This window comes from Euprymna scolopes, chromosome 28 (assembly GCF_053919585.1).
Source record: "Euprymna scolopes isolate OS-2025 chromosome 28, ASM5391958v1, whole genome shotgun sequence".
Taxonomy (NCBI): domain Eukaryota; kingdom Metazoa; phylum Mollusca; class Cephalopoda; order Sepiida; family Sepiolidae; genus Euprymna; species Euprymna scolopes.
In genome coordinates this window covers 23,202,801-23,222,520 of record NC_136509.1, presented here as the reverse complement: position 1 = coordinate 23,222,520, position 19,720 = coordinate 23,202,801, and the positions used below count along the sequence as shown (strand labels likewise).

The 19,720-nt window shown below is 35.7% G+C and overlaps 2 protein-coding genes across 4 annotated transcripts in view; both read left to right on the top strand.

Moving 5' to 3' along the window:
- The window catches only part of LOC145249503 (ATPase family gene 2 protein homolog B-like), a 400,201-nt gene that overhangs the window by 115,207 nt on the left and 265,274 nt on the right, over window positions 1-19,720 (top strand). The window lies entirely within an intron of this gene.
- Window positions 1-19,720, top strand: part of LOC145249505 (allatostatin-A receptor-like) — a 108,511-nt gene that overhangs the window by 40,893 nt on the left and 47,898 nt on the right. The window contains exon 1 of one of the 3 annotated variants that reach the window (XM_080111118.1): window positions 1,254-1,678. The exons of the other annotated variants lie outside the window; for them this stretch is intronic. The gene's annotated coding sequence lies outside the window, so the exon portion shown is untranslated. Of the gene's footprint in view, window positions 1-1,253; window positions 1,679-19,720 lie in introns of those variants that run through there. 3 annotated transcript variants of the gene reach the window in all.

Below are 19,720 nucleotides of genomic sequence, written 5' to 3'. Positions count from 1 at the left end.
AATGAATAAAGGCTTGGTCATTGGAATTTAACATATTTTTTTTAAACAGTAGGACCCTGGGATACGCCATTAAAAATTTGTAACAAATACAGTACGGTATATAATACATATAATCAAATAACATAAATAACACCGTAGGGGCGGCAAATACCGTAACCAGAGGCTGGAAAACATTCCACATCGTAACCTGAAAACACGTATCCTAGGGTTACTGTATCCTGGGGGTCTACTGTACATGCTCTTTTAAATGTTAACATTCAGACCTTTTACTTGAGGTTTTATATATACAGGGTGACCCGAAAAAACGGGCCCCAATTCTAATTAGGCCCCGTTTCTTAGTGTTTTGTCCGAATGAAATGAAACTTTGTTCATAACTAGTTTATATTCAAAACATCACATCAAAACACTAGGGTCTTTGGCCTCTTCTCCGTTGACTGTAAAATGCTCAGAAAAATTAAATGTCATGTTTTTTGGTCACTGTGTGTAATATATATATATATATTTGTTGCCAGGGTTTGAGTCTTAAATGGCGTTAATCATGACACCCTGGACTGATGATTCCCAAAAAGGATGAAACACTAGTCTGTAGGTATTTAATAATTATTATAGTAACTGTTTCTGTGGATATATATAATTTGGTTTTCTCGTGGAAAACCATTTTCTCTACTGGAGAGCTCCACTCATATAGGATATATGCATATAAAGTCACCAATGAACAACTGTTTTAATATCTATTGTTTCTCTCTCCCGTCTTTGTCTCTTCACTTTTTCTCAAACTATAGGGCTGCTTTGGCTGAAATTGATAAAGTGCAGCGAACTAAGTATTATGGTATGCATTCGATTAGGGATTAGTATTTAGTGCAAAAATGAACACGAATGTAACCATATTAAATCAATTTGGCGTGAAGCACTCATTCTGAAGCAACTGGCTAAAGTCTCTCGTTCATTCGTATATTATATATTAAAATTTCGGTGAAGTTTTGGTTGTAAGATTTGATCCAGTAATCTTTAGTGGGTATGATATATTTTCAGCTGGAGTGCAAACCTATATGCAAAAATAATCAAGAATGTTATATAATGAAGTTATACACATGCAGAACCCAGGGTAGGTTTTTTTTTTTTTTTTTTTTTTTTTTTTTTTGTTACGATGTGGAATGAGTTTTTCGACCCCTTATTACGGTATTTACCTCTCCTTACGGTGTCATTTATATGAATGTATATTATATACTGTACTGTATTTTAACTAATTTTTTAATACCGCATCCTTGGTTCTGTATGTCTGTACATGTATTTGTGTTAGTCTGTTAACTCCCCTAATACACATCCGTATCTTTGTATATAAATATTAATGTATACAAATATGCGTGCGAGTGTGCATATAGGCGCATAATACATATATACGCACACATAAGTATTTTTTCTTTTCTTCGTCTTTATCTCGTTCTCGGTGGGAATTGTGGAATTTGACACTTGTTACACATTTCTTTTGCAAAAAAGAAAACGACGACAGCGAGCCTGCCTTTTGGCCTGGGCCCATCAACAGGAAAGGTTGCCTCTGCTGTCTGCTGATCTCGCAGACTTCTGCATGGATTATTGTCTCACAAAAGTTTGCTTCTCTTTGCCGGGCCTTTCGCAGGGGTGTTTCAATTATCCGCAAAACAAGGTTTCGGGTTCGACAGTAAGAAGTCTTTTATATTCTTCTTATTCACTTTAACCTTTTCATTTCAGTCTTATTTGTTTTGTGTGTATGTGTTATATATATATATATATATATTAGCTGGGCGCTTAGGTTATCCTGTTATACAATAAGCTTGCACATGATATTTTTACTTATGCAGATTGCGTATGTATTATAGAATCATTTCTCTTATATTACGGGGAATAATTTGACCGATGGATTTTTTTTTTATTTATTTTTTTTTTTTTAATGTCGTTCTTCAAATTCCGTTATGTGTTTTCAATGTCACGTAAAATATTTGGGCTTAACGATCTTTCCGTCATAGATCAAAAGAATTTTTACAAGGGAATAATTTAACACTGGCCGGTGTAACGTAAAATATTCCCCTGTAAAAATTCTTCTTGATCTATAAGAGACAGATCCGATCTGTAAGATCGGATTTTTTTATACACTGCCAAACATAAATTACTTTAGTGAAATTTGCAAAAGATAGGTCCCGAAACTGCTGAGCCTATGCGGAAGGAACATAAATGACTTGTATAATCAAAGATGGTCTAATTAAAAGAAAACGCTTGTAACTCGTTTTCGAATTTTGTAATAATATCCATATTCCTTTTTCTTTGGAAGTGGAGTTCCTTTTCCGATGAGTTAAGGGAGAAATAACTTCAAAATTTGACATAATAATTATACGATTCTGTGTTACGAAACGGGTGCTATCAAGTATTGAACATTTAAACATGCTTAAAGTAAACGGTAAGATGGTCAACATCTTTTAAATTTGGAATGTAGATCGTTTCATTTATGTGTATATACTCTGTAGTTACATTGAGTTTCATAAATTAAAGGATTAGAATAAAAGATAAAATATTGAATCTGTGTACAATTACAGAATACTAGAAAATAGTTAGGTCAAAATCCAAAGATTATAATTGGTCTCTAATGAATCTCTTCCGTTTGGATTTGAAACTGACGGTACTGATCTTCTGTATAATATATATTACACTAGCAAAAGTACCCGTCGTTGACTGGGTTCAAAAACAGCCTACAGAAAATGGACTCTGATTTATGACAGTATGATAGGTTATGAAAAGGAAGGGTTGTAAAGGGGGTATCAAAACCAAAGCAAAATATGAAAGTAAAAATAAAATAGATAACCCCCATAATTTTTTATACCATACCTGTTCACACTGAAACACTTATCACAATATTCTGTGGATCTATTAAAAAACCTTGTTAAACTTTGTGACATATTTCCATTCTATGGAGGTCAGGTGATAACGAACACCCCGTAATTTTATACCATATTTCTTCAAACTGAAACATAATTATCAAAATATACTTATGAAAGTCTTTAAATTTTGTGCCTATTTCAATTCTATGGAGGCCAGGCGCGAATGCAGACCCCACAATTTTATCTTACCATCCCTATTTAAGTTAAAACATACTTATCAAAGTATTATGTACATGTATATCAAAAACACTTGTAAACGTTTTAATTTTTAAATTTTTTATTTCCATACTTTGTGGACCAGGCACGTACGCAGTCCCCACAATTTTAATGAATCATTATGCCAGATCAAACATACCCATTCCTGTGTCTCGATACATCTATCATGTGATCACTTTTCTATATAAGACAACCATATAGGAGCCTATTCGTGACCAGACACACAGACGTTCAGCTTTATATAAAATATGATGTAATTCAATGTTATAGAAAGGTGTTAAATTACTTGTGCATGAGCACAAATATTTTTATTCAATTGGCACTAAATTTAATCTTCCATCTGGTATAGATGGAAGATTAAATTTAGTGCCAATTGAATAAAAATATAAATGTTATATAGCGTCCATTAAATAAAGTATATATTCTCTTGCTCAAATAATTGAGCACTTTGTTATTTCTCCTATAACATTGAATTCCTCTGTATTACTGGTCGGAAATGGTTTCAAATATACTGATGTCTACAATTTTTAACTTTGAAAGAAAATTTTAAAATAACAGAATATTGGGTTAAGTAAAAAGTTAGTGATGTTTTCTTTTAAAAAATAAAAAGCTAACTTGTTCATGCTGTAGTTTTTTTTTTTGTTTTGTTTTTTTTTTTTACAGGTAGTTGTAAAACGGCAAATGGTTTTAACGAATAAAGTTTTATATTTCAAATCTTTAAAATGCCAATAAAAATAAAGAATATTTTGATATTCTTCACTAAGGTATCTTGACTTTTTTTTTTTTTGTTAAATCTTTTTAAATGAATACTTTAGTTTCAGTTATTCTATAGACCTAACCGATAACTGCCTCTAGTAACCTCAGATGGTTTAAATTTTTAATCTATTCTTCACTGGAATATTGTTTTTGCCATGAAAATCTATTCGAAAAATTGCATTTCTTTACGTTCTAACATTTCAGTTATTTTATGGATTTAACCAATAATTCTCTAGTGGCACCAGATGCAATAGAAGGAAAATCTTAGTCTTTAAATTTGGAGAAATTTAACCCTTATTTTGAATATTCTGTTAACATATCGATTTCGGTTACACACAAATAAACATTAGCTCTTATATATAGATTTAAAGTTCTTTGTCTGTCTGTTCCATTTTCTTGGAAGCTACTAAGCTGATCTGGCTGAAATTTTGTATCGACATTTAGGTGCAGGGAACTTAGCATTATGGTATCCATTTGATGCACAGTTAGATTTACAGGGATTATAATTCAAGTTCCTTTTCTTTTTTTTTTTTTCTTTTTCTCTTAGAAACTATGGGTCTTTTTACCGCACATATAGCCATTTATTTGAAAAATATAATCTAGACATAATTAAAATAGACGTTTATCATGTCAAAGGGTCCTGATCAATCTAAGTGATGACACTGATTTTCCCTCGCTGATTAATTGGATAATCCTTTGGTTAGCAGTAGAAAGTCGAATCTCAAGGTTTTCGATGATTTAATGCTGGTCAATCAAATGTATTGATTGCCTGCTCTAGTTTGGGAACCCACCACTGTGTACTAGAGGATGCTTCACATGTCTCCATGCAGTGACTTAGTCCACAATACATTCTAGTCTGTATTGCACTGTAGAGAATTTACTTTTTCTTTAATTTTTTTGTATAATGAATTAAATTTCTAAATGCAAAACTTGAGCATTCTATTTTGTTTCTAAACATTTTGAACGTACTACTTTCGTATGAAAGAACCAACTATTCATTTTATAAATTTTATTTTTACATAATTGCTTGAATTTAAGTTGAAGGTACAAAAATCATGTATCCTGTTTCATTTCTGCTTTAAACATAATCATTTTATATGCACCCCCGTGTCTTATCAAAGAACGTACGTTGTAGTCCGCAAGGGGGGGGGGTCATATCGGAGATACTTAATATTCTGATAATGGCGGGAATACATTCATAACAAGTGAAGGAGACATTTAGATACTGTTTACATCACTAATGACGACTGTGACGATTCTTGGGCTTCATATTAATACGGAGCTGAGATATTTGATGTAACGAACTGTTGCATAAAGGGGAGTCATTATTTATGATTGGCGGAGGAGGCGCATAATACTTCGATGAAGTTATACAAAGTTTGTTTACAAGATGATAGACAAAACACTCATTCCTTTTGGTGGCATGACGACAGACGAAAACGGTTTACAAATAGATTTCTTTTTATATACCAGCTGGTAATGGTCAGATTCAAGCCTTTACGACTACATGGTCTCCTCTCCCCCCCCCCCTCCTTCGCCTCCCAGGGGCATCAGCTCTCACTAAGTCGCTCTCCAATTCTCGTCTGCTCTGACAGTCTAACCTTGAACCCTATTTCAATATATTGGGAATCTCCCTTGATGTCAAAGTATTTCTCGACACTTGGAATTCATTCACGTGGATTTTACCCGTGTCCAAACACGTTTTTGGCAAACAAAGAAATTCCTCAATTGTATTATTTAACCTATTTGATAATCATTATATCTAAACTGCATTGTTCATATCTATCTCTGACATAAAATAATATTTAGTTATTTCCAAGAACAATGACAATCGTTCTACATTCCTATGATTTCAATGTATTTTTTTACTGGGTTCGATTCTAACCTTTTCCAAATATCCTTTTCAACTTGTCTAGTTTGCTCTTACTTACTGGGGTTGATAAAACAATTTCACAGCTTGTGGGTTGTGGATATCACCTTAAACTGTATCCGATGGTGAGGCCTTAGCTTGCAGACTTTGGGGAGTATAGAGCCACCCTTTGTCATTGCTCCTAGGTCCACTCTGACCCAGTGGTAGTACCTGTTAGGGTCCCAACTGTGTAAAATAGAAACTGATTTGAAAAACATTCTATTAAACTCCGCCGAATCACTGGATTCGGCATTAAATGACCTAAAAGGGTTGATATGCCATAAAACAACCAACCACAGCTTGCATATGCTGTTCAATTATCGATTATTAATTTCCAATATATTATCTGTAACATATCTGAAATAGAGAAAAAAATAATCATTAATGGTAAAAAGTGACTTTTTGGACACCCTGTATGTCTGTGCTAGAATGTGTTCATCCTAAATTCACAATTATGTGCATTGTAGAAACTATGCATAAATAGAATTAAGCCTAATAGTTAAATGAAAAATTATAAAAACAAGTAATGAACGCCCCTTTTTCAAAGGAATGTGCAAATTAGTTCGACTTCATGAAGTCGCTTGCATATCCATGGCTGAGTATATTAAGTTTTTAATAACTTAGAAAGTAGATCTGGCCTTCCAGCTCGGATTGCAGTGTAGTATCTGTTATTCTCCATTCAAGTTAGTTTGTCTTTTGTCAATGTAAAGAAAACTCTATATTGAAGCAATTTATTTTAATTTTTCCTTGCATCTAGAGACCCATTTTGAGCTGGTTTCCTCCCACATTAGAAACAACTTTGTCGCATGTTGCTTTCATGGAAAGCAAATAAATACCAATAGAAAAAGACTCCACTTAAGAGTTATATAGATTATATATTAAAAAATAAGTTTTCTATATTCAATTTTACTAATTATGATAGTAAGTGCATATACATAAGTTCAACTGAAAGCTCAATAGTGCAGTACTAGAGCTATAAATACTTAGACAACTTAAGGGACAGATTCTCTTAATATTCCTTTTTCAAAATATTCTTTTATTGGTAATTACTTGCATACAATTGTTTCAGCCCAATGTTGGCATACATGTATATATTTTAAATCATAACTTTGCACAATTTATAAACTGTTTATATACATGTTTGCTAACATTGGGTCAAAACAATTGTACATACTTTATTATCAAAAGAATATTTTGAAAAGAACATGAAGAGGGTCTGTCCCTTATGAAAGTGGCAACATTCAAGAAATATATTGAGATTCCTCCACTAATATATACTAGCATGGGTGCTCGGCGTTGCCCGGGTGTTTGGAGGTGTTGAGAAAAGTGGTAGGAGAAAGGCAAGCTTGAACCTGTATCATGAAGGAGAAAAAGAATGTAAAAATGTGACGTCTTTGCTGTTACGACCACTGCCAACCCGGAAGTGGCGTAGGTTTAAATTAAGGCTAGACAATTGAAAAGTTGGATGACTTTCGAAAATATCTGAAAAAAAGCAACCCCCCTCCCTGTAGAAAAGTGACTGGGTGAAGAAATTAACGTTTTTAGCCAATTTTTTCGTATTTGTTGTCTGAAGGGTCGAGCTTCAAAACAATACTGATTTTGTGAAAATCCCCCCCCCGCCTCTGTCGAAAGTTTTAGCAGATAAGCAAACATACATACATACCTAGACTTATATATTTGTAGCTCAAATTTTCGACCCAAACAAATTAAAAAGCTTGCCCTATCTCTGAATACCCTTTATATAAAATTTCAAATGTTTAGACCAGAAATTGTCTTTAGTAATTTGGTAGACCGCAGAGGTAAAATTTTTAACTTTGACCTTATTATGACCCCCTTAACATTGTTTTGGGATCAAATAAAGTTAGATCCATGTCAAAGGAACCTATATCTAGTTTCAATTGTTTATACCCCAAATTGGCGGAGTTTGGTAGTTCTCAAAGGTCAAATCGTTGAACTTTGACCACTTAACAGCCAAATTTCTGACCGAAAATCGATTACAAAGATTTTTCCCAAAACTCAGTACCCTGTATATCAAATTTCGAGTCTGTAGACTGAAAGTTGACAGAGTTATTCTGTAGGGAAATGTAGACACACACTTTCACTTGTATATAATTTATTCTTTTTGAGAATAATGGAAATAGTATCCTGACGAGATAGACATGAAAAAGGAAAGAACCGTCATAAGTCCAACGTTTCGTCTATTGTAAGACTTCTTCTGGACGAAGAAGTCTTACAATAAAGACGAAATGTTGGACATGTGACTTGGTTTGTTCCTTATATTATTAAAACAAGAATGGGCCCCATTTCTTAAAACACGATGTCGTAAAGGTATATAATAAAAAGTAAAAAAAAAAAAAAAAGTAACTTAGTAAAGTTTTAAACTCGAGAATTGCTATTGTCAGTCTTCACTCTGGCAATGATTTTAATGTTTGCTTGGACTTTTTTTTTTTTTTTTTTTTTTTACTCTTCAAACGACTGTTCTAATCCTGGATATTATTGACGTCTCAGCCCAACCTTTTCCAGGTGTATCGTGTCAAACTTAGTAAAAATTGCCCAATAATTATTCCAGAATTCTGTTCTCATTTTTCAATAAATTTTTCATCTAATTAGCTCTACTGGCAGAAATAAGAAATAATACACTTTTCCTTTAAAAAAAAAAAAAAAAAATTGTCCAGCATTTGCGTGACAAACAAATCATGAGATTTTCATTCGGTATCTTTAGGCGTCTTTCATAAAACCGCCCAGACGATTCCGATCATAGCACGATCCTTGCTGCATATGTACCGAAATTAAAAAAATATATAGAAATTAAAATAACACTTCTTACATGGGGTTCAGGGTTGTGACGAGGGGCATACAAAGGTCCTCGTTCATTCCAGAATAATTGTGGGTCGACGGCTTCGAAGGGGTCATTGTCGGACAAACATTGCTATCGTCAATTATGCATGTTTTAATTACTTTGTCGACATTTTCTCCCTCAGTTATCTTAGTTGGTAAGCAAAAGCGGTGTGTTTATTTATTGGCATTTAAATCTGCTGCTTGACGGGTTGGGGGTTAGATGTAGGGTTGGCGAAATGAATGCTGGTGAAAGTAGAACAAAATACTAAAAAGAAAAATTAGGAAAGCTAAAATGTTGGAGAATATGCCAAAACCAGAACGATATAAGATAGTGTTTTTTTTTTTTTTTTTTTTTTTTTTTTTTTTTTTTTTTTTTTTTTTTTTTTTTTTTTTTAGATGGCGGATCCAGTAGTAGAGAAGGGAGAAGTCGTTTAAAACTTAAATTTGTTCTTTTAAAATCGTCCATAACAAATGATCTTCATGTGAAGGAAGGAAAGGAAAGGCATGCGATTTGAATAACGAAAACAAGGCTGTAACTATGGAGGTTTTGTTCAGCTATCTCTTGTGTACACTTACAATAAACCATCATTGAGATATATGTATATGGGGGACAAATAGGAAGGAGAAAGACATGCCTTAGAATCACCAATAAATTATGGTTTCCCCTTTTCATCTTCCCTCCTTTGCGTCTTTTCCTTATCTCTTAATGCTCTTCACTGATGTGTAAAAATTCTAGGCAAGATCGGATTTTTTCAATTTTCGATGCATATCAGATTAATTTCGGTATAAAACATATATCTAAGAACACTGCCAAACATAAATTACCTTTGTGAAACTTGCAAAAGATAGGCTCAGACGTTTCGGAACCTAGGAGGAAGGAACGCGCACACCACACATGCATGGTGACTTATGTTAGTATTGAACAGCTTTTAGAAATTGACATCTTTTTTCCTTGGCTTTCCACTGCCGATCGACTCTGCTACCTCAACTGTTTTACATCTGACTAAAGCACTCACTCATTCAAGATTTGGTTTCATGTTTGTCATACTGACATGTGTTGGACGGCTTCCAAACAAAACTATTTCCTGGCCAAGTTTGTATTCATCTCTCCTTGTCACTTCCACCCAGGTTTTCTTTAGCCTTCTCCTGGTAGCTCTCTAGAACCAACTACTCGCTCTCCAAACTTTCAACAGTCTTCTTCCTTCGAAGAGAAAAGGCTGATTATAACCTTGTCCTTCTATTGTTGGGATCTCTTCAACCATGACTGGTTATGTCCCTTTGTTAGTGGTCACTGTTCATTTGCCCCAGGTTTGGCTGCTCCAGACATCAACTAAAGACGGTCTTTATTCATAAGGAGTTTATCTGGAGCACATATGAAAAATATTTTTCACAGTAACTCATCAAATGAGCCGCTTACTTTGTTTAAACAAGAGAATATCTCTTGAGTTGTCTGACTTTGGCCAGAGATATCTTCTCTCTGCACCTCTTCCTCTGGCCGAGCATGCAATAACTGCTCTATCAAAACATGTTTTTACACTACATGTTGACATTGCTATTAACAGAAGTGTTGACTGAAATTTATCTAAATTATCTCCCTTGGAATTATTCTGACTAACTTTGAAGACCATGCTTTCCCTATGAGAATCTGAAATCTTGTTCCAGCCACAGTGCAGAATGTAAAACGAGATTTGCTCCTGGTTCTAACACACCCTTTAAAGTGGATGAATGTTTTTATCCAGCCCCTTCTAGGAGCATCCCTTCCCAAAACCTGACAGGCTTAGCCTCTCAACTGTTTTCTCATAATAGTTGAATAGAATTTAAATGCACAACACAAAGTAAATCTTCACTGCTCATTTTATCTCTAACCCTGGCAACATATGTTCCATCATTTCAATTCAGGACCTTAATGTATGCCACTTTTTGTGCTACCACGTGTGCTCCCTTGTTTGCCAATCTTAATGCTGCTTCCATCGCAATGAAGTGCTGCACTTTTATGGTAATGGAGCGTGTATGTGTGCGTGTGGAAAAAAGCTAGCCTATGATACCTGAATAGTGAAAATATTGGCAGTAGCCATCTTAGCACATATGCAAATTAAGTGTGCATGTGCTGACGTCATGGGAAGGAGTTAAAAAAAAAAGGCAGAAAAAAAGGACAGTTGAACAAAGGAAGCGACTAGAGGTGTTTTAACTCGTGTGCGGTATAGAACAAAAAAAAGAAATTCTTCGTTTCTTTTTCTCAGTTTCCCCTCTCTGTCCTGCTCTAAGTAAATCTGACGACCTAGTCCACAAATTCCAAAATTTCATCATGACAAGTTTCAAGAAAAAAATACACGATTAAACCCGGTTCTACAACTTCCAACGTAGACCCCTACTACCATGTCTCCTTCTCCAACATCAGGGGTCTTCGTTCTAACCTTCCAGAGGTTGAAACCCAATTACAGGAGACTAAACCAGACCTTTTATTTTTAAGTGAAACTGGCATTGGACAGGCTATTTCCCTAGATGAGTTTGCAATTACAGGATACTCTAACTTAACTTCTAAATCTGACCCCCAAGATCGCCATGGGCATGGAATATGTGCCTATATTAAAGATAGCTTTCCATGTGGGAGGGACATCTCCAGGGAAGATTCTAACTTACCCTATATGTGCTTCCAGGTTGCTTTAGCTCGCACTACTGCATTTATATTTACTCTCTATCGCCCCCACAACAGCGGAGTTACTATCTTTCAAAGCATATCTGAGAAAATTGACCAAGTCCTTTCTACTTATCCTTCAACTAACATTCACGTATGTGGAGACTTCAATGTTCACAACGTCGAATGGTTGACCCACTCAAACAAGACCGATGATGAGGGGAGGTTCTGTCATGATTTCTCCATTGCCTATGACCTCACTCAGATTGTTCAGGAACCTACCCGTGTGCCCGATAATGACGGCCAATATGCGAGCCTACTAGACCTTTTTCTCACAACTTGCCCTGAACTATGTTCAGTTTCTGTTCTGTCGCCTCTTGGATCTTCCGACCACTCTGTTGTATCAATTAAGATGTAATAAGTCCCCAGACGTACCTCTTCATCGTACAATATATCGATACACTAAGGCTGACTGGGATAGCTTCCGTACATTTATATCTGATCTACCTCTGCATTCCATGTTTAAAAAGGATGTGTCCTCTATGGTATTAGACCTGACGGAATGGTTAATTGTAGGTATTGACCATTTCATACCCTCTAAAAAGTTTCAGCAAAAACCTAACAGCCAGCCATGGTTCTCTCCAGAATGTGCTGCTGCCATTGCGCACAGAAATCACTTTTTCCACTGCTTCAAACGTAATAGATGTATGGAAACTAAAGCCGTTTTCAGGACTGCCAGCAACCATTGTAAGAAAGTAATAAGGAACGCAAGAGAGTTGTATGCTCAATCTGTTAAGTCCAAAGTAGCTGAGCAGCGGCTTGGTTCCCACCAGTTTTGGCAAATAGCAAACAGAATCCTGAACAGAAGCGTGTGCTCCATCCCAACTATTATCAATGGACCTGAGGTAATCTCGTCAGCATCAGACAAAGTCAAACTCTTTGTCAAGAACTTTGCAGCTAATTCTACTCTTTGCGACCAAGGCCGCCAACCCCCAATATTTCCTCCTGTATCAGAAAACACGCTATGTGATATACGTATATCTGTACGTGATGTTGCGAAGCTAATCAAAAACCTTGATTCCAGTAAAGCAACTGGCCCTGACGGTATTCCAATTATAGTACTCAAAAAAACTTCAACCTGAACTAGCGCCCATACTTAGAAAACTGTTTAAACGTTGTCTTAAGGAGAATAGTTTCCCATCTCCCTGGAAAATCTCATCAGTATGCCCTGTATTTAAGAATTCAGGTGATCGCTCATCCCCCTCTCAGTACAGGCCAATAAGTCTCCTGTGCGTCATGAGTAAGTTGCTAGAATCTGTTAAATACAGAAGTAATCAACCATCTCAACAAAAATAACCTTCTTAGTGACACTCAATATGGTTTCCGTTCTGCTAGATCTACAGCAGATGTCCTTACAGTTATATCGCATAGGATTAGCAAATCTCTCGACGGTGGCAATCTTTCTAGGGCAATTGCTCTTGACATATCTAAAGCCTTTGATAGGGTATGGCATAAAGGTTTACTTCATAAGATCGCTAGCTATGGTATAGCTGGAAAAGTCTTCTCAATTATTAAATCATTTCTTTCTGATAGGTTCATAAGAGTAGTAGTTGAGGGGCAAAAATCAGAAGCTCACAGTATTAATGCCGGTGTCCCTCAGGGATCCATCCTGGGCCCAACTCTTTTCCTGATCTACATTAATGATCTTCCAAATCATATCCTTACATCATTTGTAGACATTTATGCTGACGACACTACCATTTATGGTAACACATCTAAGACAGTAAACGACCAAGTTCTCTCCAATTCTCTCTCCTCTGATCTTGAGCACGTAGTACAATGGGGAAAGGAGTGGCTGGTTACTTTTAATGCATCTAAAACCAAGCTTCTCTCTTTACATCAACATTCTAATCCATATTTGTCATCAATTGAAATGAATGCCTCTCGTCTTCAGGAGGCCTAAAGTTTTGACAAGCTTCTGGGCTTGACCATTACTCCTGATCTTAAATGGAACACGTATATCAAATCTGTTGCCAAGGCCGCTGGAAAAATGGTGGGATCTTTCTATCGATTCTGTAGATATCTCACTGCTGATGCTATTCTCTATCTATATAAGAGCCAGGTACGTCCAAGGATGGAATACTGTTGCCACATCTGGGCAGGAGCTGCTAGAAAGGACTTGTCCTGCCTTGATAGAGTTCAAAATAGACTTCGTAGCCTCATAGATGTCCTTTTCTACTCCTTGCAACCGCTATCTCACAGAAGAGATGTTGCGAGTTTGTCTCTGATGTATCGTTATTTTCATGGAAAGTGTTCAACTGAGCTTCAATCTATGGTCCCCCCTCGCCAAACTTTCACAAGAAACACTCGTCTAGCTGTGAACACTATCAATAATTTCCCCCACTCTTTATCTGTGCCTAAACCTAAATGTAGATTCCATGAACAAAGCTTCTTTCTTAGAACTGCACGCCTGTGAAATTGTCTTCCGTTTTCCTGCTTTCCGGCTGACTACAATATGGTTGTCTTCAAGTCTAAAGTAAATAAGTTCTTGATGAGCCGTTCCATATAAGTTATCAAATTTACCAAATTTTCATTACTAATGATTACTATATTGTCCAATTTCTACTGTACACTCTTTAACCCTTATCCTTGAGTGGCCTCTGGGCCTTGATAATGTGGTGATGCCTATGTAAAAAAAAAAAAAAAAAAAAAAGTGCCACTGGGTGAAATATGTTGTCAGAAATTACTAGAATAAAATGTTTTTCCGTATTCACAAAAAAATCCTGAGTCATTATGTACCTCCTGGTTTGTTCCTGCTACAGTACCAGACATGTGGTTCAGTTATTAAATGTAACACCATGGTTGGTTTGCTTCTTTCATCTTCTCTTCTGGCCATGTTGTTGCCCCCCTCACATCAGCAGCTGCTGAGGAGCGTATGAGTTAGCAAATATAAAAACAAAACCACTAAAAAAAATTCTGGAGGTCAGTTGGGCTCTTATTACGTGAAACTATCGCACCAAATGACCCTTTAAATACTAAGGTCCATGTCTTATGTGGTTTATTGAAGCTGTGTCTGGTCATTTTGATCTGCTCTTAGCCACAACTTCCACTCAACTGTCACAAACTCAAGACTGTCTGTAAACTTTCCCTAAATTGGTGCAAAACTTAATGCCACTTGTAAAACTGCTTGTAAACTAACTCTAAACATTAACCCCCATTGTTCGGCCCTTTGTTCCCCCCCCTCACTGCCACACCTTGATTAACAATCCCACTTCAGCTTTCTTTTGTGTTCCTTCATAAACAACCGCCTTTCCATTTTTTTCCCCTCCAGTAAGCCCACTCTGTAACCTTTGCTTTGTTGATCAACCCATCTACTCATTTTTTTCCTTCCAACACATTGGGATGGAGAGAGGTGGGGATAAACATTGAAATTATAAAATTTTAGTATGTTCTCTTCTAGGTTTTTTGTATACCATATAGTGGATACTTACATGCCGCCCACCGCAGCATGTGACACAAGGTCAGAAAGTGGAAATGTCCAACCAGTGCCTCTAAAGGTGGGGCACTCTGGCTTAAAAATTGCCTGGGCATTCCTCAGTAGGGGCGCCTCAAGCAACAAACTTGCCCCTCCCAAAAGCTGGGTGGAAAGGTATGGGAAGGTGAATCTCCTAGGTAATACCCAGGTGGTGTACTTCAGTCTGACAGATACTGGGTCAGGTATGATCCCTAATTCACAGTAGCCCCTATGTCTCAATGGCAATGTGCCTTGTTTCAGGTAAATAGTAAAATTTTAAAAACCATCCGATCCCAGCCCATAAAAAGATTGTTTAATTTCAGCAGCCACGCAATTCCAGCTTCCCTTATTTTGTCCTTGCATTCTGGAAGCAATTTTTCTGAAACTTAGGGTCAGAATCTATTCCACTTGACACTCAAGTTTTTGACCTAAAATTTTTTTTTTTTTTTTTTTTGGGGGGGGGGTCGGATCGGATTACCATGAACAAAAAAAAATCCATGTAATACGAACATTTTTGCAAATGTAAAAATACACTTTTGGGAGTAATCTATAGATTTGTTTTGCTGACAATTTAAAATCTGTGATGATTATCATTATTAATGAGCCGTGGAAGATTAAGTTTTGAACAAAAAACAAATAAATCCAATAAAAAGAATCGTTTTGGACATCGGGAATAGGCACAATTTTCCGATTCCGATACCTCCAAAGTTTTATTTTTTTTTTTATATATTTAAATATCGTCCTAAAACTGAACTTGAAAGCATCAAACTCTTGCTTGAATGAAATATGGTTTGGCTCAGACCTTGAAAGTACACTTTTCCGAGAGTAATTGCGTTATTGGCAATTTCTTTAGGCGTTCTTTCTCTGGAACGAGAATAAGTCCGTACTCAGTTTTTCTTTTTTTTTTTTTTTTTTTTTCTCTCCCCCCCCCCGCAGTCTATTGAAGTTTCCTTCCCCTGTTCAGGTGAGTGTTTCCCCACTTTCTAATCTTGATAAATATAAGTAAAAGAAAGTTGCTAATTTGATACACATTTGTAGGTGCAAGCACAGAACACAATATTTCTGAAATTCAGTTTTATCTCTGAATAGGGCTTTGTTTTCAATTACATCCGATATAATCGCCTTGGTATACTGATTCTCGTTAAATCACCGAAATTTAGTGAGATTAGAAAGTATAGATGTGTGCAAAACTGGACTTTGTTGCTTTGGTCACATTAAAAGAATGGATGAAAGTGCTTTGGTTTTTAACTATGTAAAATAGTTGAAATAACAAGGTTAGGTCTAGCTGAAAGGTTGAAATGTGACAATCGTCACAAATCTCTCACTCATCAATTTGTAGATATTTGTCAATCTCAGAACGGTGATGCCTACTTGCAAAAACTATTACCAACATTATCTTCTGACCAGGATATCCATGCAACTGGAGATTGAATTTCATATTCCCTTGAAACTTTCTTGACAGAAGAACCTGGTTCAATTAACCCAGAATGAATGCCGTCCCAGGAAAGGAATACCCAAAGAAAGACATTAGTGTAAATTAGACCATTTGTGACCCTTTGGGTCAGTATTTGTTGCACATATATTAATGTGAAAACCTTCCAGAAATATTTAAAATTTTCTGTACATAACCTTTTATCAATCTGTATTCTCTTAAATATCGTTGAACACATGTGATGTTACTAGATATCTTGTGACCTGTTGGATCGGTATTTATTATCTATATTTAGATTTGCACTTATAATGAAGAAAATGCAGAAAAGTCTGTACATAACTCGTCACAGAACGGATGCCATATGCTAAAAAATCACATAATTTGATCAAGTGTTTTTTCTTAAGAAAATCAAGTTTTGTGACTTGCTCGATGCAAGAGAAACCAGTCGCCATATTTGATTGAATTCCAAACTCGTCCCTGATTATCTCCCATTCTAATGACCTCTTCAGAAGCAAGAGCTCATTAATCATTACTAAAATTACGTAATCACTAAATCTTAAAATTTGATTTTCTTAAAATTAAAAAAATTTACTTAATCGATTTTTGGAATATAACCTCATGCCGTTACAAGTAGGTAAACCACAAAGATTCTTCTATTTGTTTTCCTAAATAACTTCAAGTCTAAAAAAGCGTCTATCTTTATTTTTTTTTCTTAATCTGTCTATTCGTTCCACTTTTTCTAGTAATCTACTCGCTGGTTGAAATTTTGTATGGACCTTTGTTATAAGGTGCAGCAGATTAAGTATTATGGTATCTGTTTGATGCACAGTTAGGATTAGATTTAAATGTAAAAATGAGTACAAATTTAACTATCAATTTTGGCATTATTCATTTTAAATCAACTTGCTATAACTTTTGCTCGTTTTTAAACAGACTAAAACATAAGTATATAAACTTAAAGTTGAGACATTGTTGAACAAAGATGGCGGCAGTAAATCAAATCAGTGAAGAATCAATGTGAGCTTGAGTGTTAAGTAATTCCTAATAACAAAGATGGGTGAAGAATCGGTGCAGTTCTGATATTAAATCGTTCTGAGACAGCCCAACGGCAAACTAATTGAATCCAAAATTCAACATTTTTAATAGTAACATTTAAGCTTCTGATTGGTTGGTTGGTTATAACTGCGGTTCTAAAAGCAATCGTCGAAACCATTGTCATCGACTCATTAGGAGTCGAAAACATTTTAACTGTTTTTCTACAGCCTTGGCCTTTTCAAGACTAAGGCCAACAAGTATTTGTCTTTGCGCTAATCCGCCTTTGTTCTTGTTAGCTCCTTCCATCAAGTGGCTTCATGTCTTGTCTCAAGCGACTTCTATGAAAAAAAATTAATGGAAACATGCGTATCTATTTTATAATTATAATACAAATGTATCGCATGGCATTCACAACTACAGAAGACTCACAGAGGCATATCTAATTGCGACGTTTCCAATATTTCTAAAAATATAACCAAAAAATGGCGCTGCCAACATTGAGTAATCAGAGGCTCTACATCTCTTTGCGGTCAGCATCTTCTAACTGAATCTAAGAAAACATACCATCTGCATGAGCTGCATCACATTTAATTAGCAGGAAGAAAGTCTTTAATCTTCCCCGCTACTCCCCCATAAGGGGCATGGTTTAATGTTGCTCCTCCCTGGTGCCGCCCTGTAGGCATACATCAGAAAGAAATGAATTTGAGGTCCCTTGGTATTTCTCTTTCTGAAGTACATTTGGTATTTTTTTTTTTTTTTTTTTTTTTTTTTTTTAAGAGCAGTGCTTCCTGGCGTTGCCCGGGCCATATAATAAATGTTGCATTTGACTACTTGCTAAATGATTTGTTTTAACTAAATTATTGCACAGTGAATATAATTAATCAGTGTGAAATAGATTCAGCTTAAAAACTAGTCGACCAACTACTACAAATTCTCTTAGCCCTGTTTAAATGCAAATGCTTACCGAAATGTTAAAGGTTAATAGTCAACGGCCTAACCCATTTAGCCACGCAAACAGACATACCATCATGTTGCAAATTTGTAGTTAATGTATGCGAGCGGTAAAGCAGATGGCCATATGTTGACATCGTTAAACAGACGGTTTTACATGACCTTCCCTCATTGTTAAGGTAGAAAAATAATTGGTTCTAATTTCATATACTATTGCATTTGAGTCCTTGTTCTTTAAGACAGTACCAGGATCATTCTTATCCGTTTAGTATTTCAAGTTTTAGTGAGACATATATTCACACTAAACATTTACCCTTTATATAATAGACTAGCGGGGAGTGCTTTGCGGTCATTAAAAACATGTGCCATCAGCCAGAAGCAAAATTTTATAAGCAAGAAAATAATGCGTGCTGGGCACAAATTCGCATAAAGTTAGTAAGCGAACGCATTATCGGTGAGCCCCACAAGGACACAGATGCTATAACACCAAATTTAGCTATTTAGAATGAAAGAAAAGTGAAGGTTCACACATGCACTGTTTGCAGACTGCACTGAAAGCAAGGTTTTTTATCTGACTCCCATCCCCCCCCCCCCATTCAAACAAAACGACATGTCAAAGATTGCTCTTTCTAATGATGCCGCATTTGTGTTTATACAATGCGGATGACAAGTTTTTAACAGATACACAGATGATTGAACTTTATAGACAGTTATTTTATATTTTTTACTGAATTTACGTTTATCAAGGCTAAAAATCATTCGAGGATGATAGTTTAATGAAGATGAGTGACAGTTGAATGATGGCAAATAAAATCTCCACATACCACTCCAAAAAAAAAAATCTCCATAGACGATCCCCATCTCAACAGCTCACTCAGAAAACAGCAATTCTTTTTCAAACATCGGTCATGAAATGTGAGGACTAGTACAAAATAAGGGAAGAGCAAGATTTACAAATTATCGGTGAGCCCCACAAGGACACAGATGCAATAACACCACAAATTTAGCTATTTAGAATGAAAGAACATAGCGAAGGTTCACACATGCGCTGTTTGCAGACTGCGCTGAAAGCAAGGTTTTTATCTGACTCCCATCCCCCTCCCATTCAAGCAAAACGACGTGTGTCAAAGAGATTGCTCTTTCTAATGATGCCACGTTTGTGTTTGTACAATGCGAATGACAAGTTTTTAACGGATACACAGATGACTGAACTTTAGACAGTTATTTTTTATATATATATATATATATATATATATATATATATAATTTTTATTGATGAATTTGTTTATCAAGGTTAAAAACCATTAGAGGATGATAGTTTAATGAAAATGAGTGACGGTTGAATGATGGCAAATAAAATCTCCACATACCACTCCATCAAAAAAATCTCCATATACGGTCCCCATCTCCATATACGACCCCCATCAAAACAGCTCACTCAGAAAACAGCAATTCTTTTTCAAACATCGGTCATGAAATGTGAGGACTAGTACAAAATAAGGGAAGAGCAAGATTTACAAATCTG